Below are 6,000 nucleotides of genomic sequence, written 5' to 3'. Positions count from 1 at the left end.
AGAAAACTGAAAAGAAACTGAGATTGGGGAAGGAAAAGAAACTCACCCAGGTCTCCCAGTCAGTAAGTACAGAGCTGAGCTTCACCATCAGGCTGTCTGTCTGGAGGCCATCAGGCTGTCTGTCTGGAGACCATCAGGCTGTCTGTCTGGAGGCCATCGGGCTGTCTGTCTGGAGACCATCAGGCTGTCTGTCTGGAGGCCATCGGGCTGTCTGTCTGGAGACCATCAGGCTGTCTGTCTGGAGGCCATCGGGCTGTCTGTCTGGAGACCATCAGGCTGTCTGTCTGGAGACCATCGGGCTGTCTGTCTGGAGGCCATCGGGCTGCCTGTCTGGAAGCCACTGGGCTGTCTGGAGACCACCACATTCTGCAGATGCTTGGATAGACTGTGAGATTCAACACTGTCTTCTTGTGGGATGGTGAAGGCATCCCAGCAAGTGGGAAAGGTTGGTGAGTCCCACCTTAGTGATCCCCTAGCTAGTTGCCCCAGCTCTGACTACAGCTCCCACTCCCACTACCTGCTGGATACAAGAAAAACAAATAAACAGTGAGCAATCAGCACAACCTGGGCAGGTTGATTGCTCATTGGAATAAACGGCAGTTAGCAAATGTGTTGGTGTGCTGTGCTAGAGGCATGGCTCAGCTGTTAAGAACACTGGTTCATCTTGGAGACAGCCTAGGTTTGGTTCCTAGCAACCACGTGGTGGCTCATAACCACTGATCACTCTAGTTCTAGGGCATTTGATATCTCCTTCTGACCTCCATGGGCACTAGGCATTGAACATGGAACACATTCAGGCATATAAGCAAAACATAAATAAATACAATAAATAAATAAAAAAACTAAAGTTTAAAACAATGAGTCAATTTTTGCATGAATCTAAATGAGTTGTAACAGTTTTTTTTTTCAAAACATTTTACTGTGTGTGAGTCATGAACCAATTTGAGTGATAAGATACACAGCTTTATCATCTAAGGCTGGTGATAATACCAAGTCTTTACAACTGTAAATAACGGAGACCCTGGACAGACACAGAGCCCGACAGCCTCCAAATATCTCCCCCAGCTGGAGGGATTCAGCTTGACAAAGCTTTTGCCATCGTGGTGATAACCACCATTTGGGTCACCAGATGACTCTGGCATGCGCCCCAGGTTCTATGAGATAAAGTCACTAAGACAGCTAGACAAGTGTGTTGGGCCAGCCGTCGGTGCCAAGATTTGCTTGCTTGTTTGTGAAAAGTTCAGGCTGGCCTTGAACTTGAAATCCTCCTACCTCAACCTCTGTAACGCTTGGCTTATAGGCTTGTGCCACCATGCCCACTCCAGGCTTCGATTTGTTTTTTAGATAATCAGTTCATGAGGCAGGGTCATTACAAAGACTATCCAGGGGGAAAGGGTGGATTTTTAGGGAAAGGACTGGGAAGGAAACAACAAGTAAAGATAGAAAAGAAATGGCCGGGAGGGGTGGCACAGGCATGTAATCCCAGCACCTGGGAGGTAGAGGCAGGTGGATCTTTGTGAGTTCCAGCCTGGTCTACAAAGTGAGTCCAGGACAGCCAAGGCTACACAGAGAAACCCTGTCTGGGGGAGGGGGAGAGAAAAGAAAGAAATAGAAATAGAAAAAAAGAGGGATGGGCCCCATCTAGCACTTCATTAAGTCGTACTTGGTAGCACAAGCCTGTAATCGCGACCTTGAGGACTGGAGGCAGAAGGATCAAAAGCTCAGGGTCATCCTGGGACACAAAGTGAGTTTGAGGCCAGTCAGGGCTATCTGAGACTCAGTCTTTAAAAAGGAAAGGGCCAGGCGTCGTGGCGCACACCTTTAGTTCCAGCACTTGGGAGGCAGAGGCAGGTGGATCGCTGTGAGTTTGAGGCCAGCCTGGTCTACAAAGAGAGCTTCAGAACAGCCAGGGCTACACAAGAGAAATTGTCTCAAAAAATGAAAAACGAAAAATAAATAAATAGGAAAAGAAAAATATCCCCCCCCAAATGTAAGTAAAAGCTTAGGGTACTAGGTGGGTATAGTGGCAAATGTCTGTAACTCCAAAACTTGGGGAGTAGAAGCAAGAGATAGGAGGCTAAGGACACCCTATGTCAACAACAACAACAACAACAACAACAACAACAACAACAACCAGGAGGAATGTTGGGAAGGGAGACCAAAACTAATTCCCCCAATTTATCATCTTATATCCTAAATTTCTCCTCCAAAATAGCTAATTTTCTGTGCTTTCTCTTAGAGCATAAAGTGCTCTAAAGAGGTCAGGATGGTCCCCACCTGTCCTGTTTCAAGAGCGCTCAGCTGCAGAACCAGATTAAACCTGTTTGGATGGGGAGGAGGCCAGAGAAGGACAGCTGCACAGCTTGATGGGACAGTCACGTGTCCTCAGTTGAGGACGGTAGACAGAAAAACTGAGAATCTCACACCGGGGACCTCGCTGCCCTGGAAGCTGCGGTGTGCTTTTGCCGGGAATGGGGAGGACAGTGAGTCTTCCTGGAGGACAAAATCCAACGACAAGTAGACAATGGTGCTGGGGAGAGAAGAAGTAACCGGCTCTCCAGAGCATGGCCTGTTGTCTACCTTACCACCCGCCCCCTCGTCCCCTGTCCCCCCCCCCCCCCCCCGCAGATGTAGGTGGCCATGCTGAGTATAAGACTTGGGATCTGATGATATTGGCATTTTTTCTATCCTGTCTGGCACCTTAAAAATATTCCTCCATAGACAATCGAGTGATGTGACTCTGGGGACTGGCCACCGTGGGACTGGTTATTGCACTTAGCTGCTTGTTTTTAGATATTGGAAAGACTTCTAATTTCTTCCCCCTCTCCCTTCTTTCAGGACAGGGTTTCTCTGTGTAGGCCTGGCTGTCCTGGACTTGCTTTGTAGACCAGGCTTGGCCTTGAACTCACTGAGATCTGCCACCTCTGCTGCGCCGCAAGTGCTGGTATTACATGTCTGTGCCACCGTCACCCAGCTGAAACTTTGAATTTCTATCTTTTCCTCCAAGAGCCTCATAAATTCTCATCCTTAGGGAACACTTGTGATTTTTCACAGGGCACCCCTGTTATAGGAAGGTATGAGGGAAATGGAGATTTGCCTTCTTGTTTGGCTAAGATACTTGGTCTCAGGTGCAAAAGCCACAAACAGTCATATGCTATTGATTCAGAGACTTGTACCATGAGCTGTGAAAGCCATTGTCCCTAGCCCAAACATTACATGACACAAGAAGTCACAAAGACAATAAAAATGTCAACAGCTCTGAGCCATGACAGGTACTAAGGTTTGCAGTATACACACAGCTGTCCTAACAGACAGACCCAGAGTCTCCTGAGTCAGAGGTATCAACTACCCATTATTTTGAAAAATATTCTCATCCTGAGTTTCCTAAAAAGCTGGCTTTTATTGTTTTGTTTGAGACAGAGCCTTATTCTGTCACTGACTCTCACTTTGTAGCCCAGACTGGCCTAGAGCTATGTAGCCCAGGCTAGCCTCTAACTCTTAAGTACGATGCCAGGATTAAAGGAAGAAGCCCAGTAACCTCTGCGTTTCCTCTGACTTCTGTTGTGCAGAGAAGATTCAGGGGACAACATGAGTTTATCCCAGATTCTGGAAGAAAAAAATCCCTCCTCATAAAGCCATATACTGATGTATAACTTAATTAGCCAAATAGAATGTTAGCCCATTAGCTTGCTCAGCCAGATTTTCAAGCTGGCGTCTCCAGGCTCTGAAGAGACTTGGTTTGCTCTGTAATAACTTTTAAGAACAGTAAAAAGGCTCTTTAGACAAAACATGCTCATCAGCTGAGAGGGACCTAAACAGTGACATAACCAAGAGATAACCGGAAACACTGGATGGTGTTGTCTGCCTTTCAGGGTCGAGGAGTAAGGGGGATGGAATGTGGTACTTAAGAAGGACTACAGCACTCTCTCTGAGGCTGCCAATTAGGAAACATCTATAGAGTTCTCTACTAAGCCAAGAAAAAAGGGAGGACTGTCAAGAAAGGGAGAAAAAAAGAGTGGGGGGGGGGGTGTTATCTCCCCACCCCCAGCTGAGCATCCAAGCACTTGCTAAACAAGTGCTCTGCCACTGAGCTAAATCTCCAACGTGTCCTTTTTTTAAAAAAAAAGAAGACATTTATTTTTTATTTTAAGTGTATGAGTGTTTTGCCTGCATGTATGTCTGTGCATTGTGTGTGCGTGCCTGGAACCCACAGAGGCCAGAAGAGGGCATGAGACAGTTGTGAGCTGCCATATGGGTGCTAAGAATTGAACCCAGGTCCTCTGGAAGAGCAGCAGTGCTCTTTAACCACTGAGACATCTCTCCAGAACCCCTCCCCCCGGCCCCATGCCACCAACTTATCCTTTAATAATAAATAGTGTATTGCTTATGATGTGGGTGAGGCATGCGTCAATGTGCATGTGGAGGTCGGAGGACAGCTTAGAGCTGGTTCTCTCCTTCCTCCTTTATGTGACTTCTGGGGCACTGAACTCAGTTCACCAAGCTTGTGGGGCAAGTGCTTAACTACCTTAGCCATCACTCTGGTCCCCCTTTTCTCTCTTTTTTATTTATTTATTTATTTTTGGTTTGGTTTTTGTTTTTCAAGACAGTGTTTCAAGACTGTGTAGCCTTGGCTGTCCTGGCCTTGCTTTGTAGACCAGGCTGGCCTCGAACTCACAGCGACCTGCCTGCCTCTGCCTCCTGAGTGCTGGGATTAAAGGGGTGCGCCACCACGCCAGGCTTCCTGCTTTTCTCTTTATGCCACTCCCAGAAGCAGCTTCTGTCCTTCTTGGCTGGCTCAAGAGGCAGAAGGACAACCCTCTGTCCTCCACTAGCCAACTTGGAGCAGAGTCACAGAGTCAGCCAGCTGGCAGGAGGAATGTCTGGGCATCCATCTGGGAGAGAGCTGCCAACCAGCTAGGAAAGGAGAGGACGTAGTCAAGTTCAGGCATGTGTCAGTGCAGGACATATGTGTGCGAGGAGGACTTAGTGTGGTGATTATGAGTGCACCAAAAGCAAGAAATCCCCATGCACCCCAAGGACTTCTACCCACATCTTACGCCTCCCTGCTCTTGACAACAAGATGCCCAGTTTACCCTGTAGTTCCATAACTACTCGCCAAGCCGAGTGTAGCTCAGCACAGGCCTGGCTCTCTGGCAGCTGTCTGGGCTCCCCCACGTCAGAGCTGTGGATGCTAAGGCAAGAGGACGAGACGGGAGTTCCACCTAGGTTCTCACTTTGGTGATTTTGAGCAAGAAGGCTATGAAAGGTCTGCACATCCATCCATCCGAAGTTACTGAGTGGGTGTGCACGGGGCTGCTCACAGTGAGCTTTCTTCTGTCTGCATAGATTCCTTTGATGTTCATTACCCACACAGAGGGACGGTGCAGGAGCCTCTACTGAGACGAAGAAGCAGGACTCTGCCTGGATCTCTCCTAAGCTTTTCATTAATCTGTTGTCCTCACTCATCTGTTGGGATTTTTTTTTTCTTTTTATAATATCAGCCTCCCATGGCCTTGATTGAAGCAACCTTTGATTGGAAATACATAATCCTATACTGAACATGTATGGGCTTTCTGCCAATTCCCCTCCCCCAGTATTATTCCCTAAAAGCAGCACACTATAGCTACCGTTACTACCTAGCTTTCTCATTGCACTATATGATACAGGTGTAATCTATGCAAAGGGGAAGTCTCAGAACTAATATAAATTAAGGTATTCAAAAGGAGGTGCACAAGTTACATGCAAAACCCATGACATTTTATGGACGGGACTTGAGAACCTGCAATTTCTGGCAGCTGCAATGCCATGAAACCAATGTGTGTGGTTTCCCATGGATACCGAGAGCACCATTCGAGTAGAACACCGGAACCTATAAACTTGTCAAATCCACCCACTCTTACTTTCCAAACCGGCACGGCTGGGTATAGTGGTTCCATTCATGTCTGGTGCAAGCCTGTGCTCGCAGCACTCGGGAAGCCAGTCTGGGCTGCGTAGTTCCAG

This window comes from Acomys minous (genome assembly GCF_964271855.1).
Source record: "Acomys minous genome assembly, chromosome: 6".
Lineage (NCBI taxonomy): Eukaryota > Metazoa > Chordata > Mammalia > Rodentia > Muridae > Acomys > Acomys minous.
The sequence above is the reverse complement of the archived record's forward strand: the minus strand, read 5'-3'. Positions refer to the sequence as shown.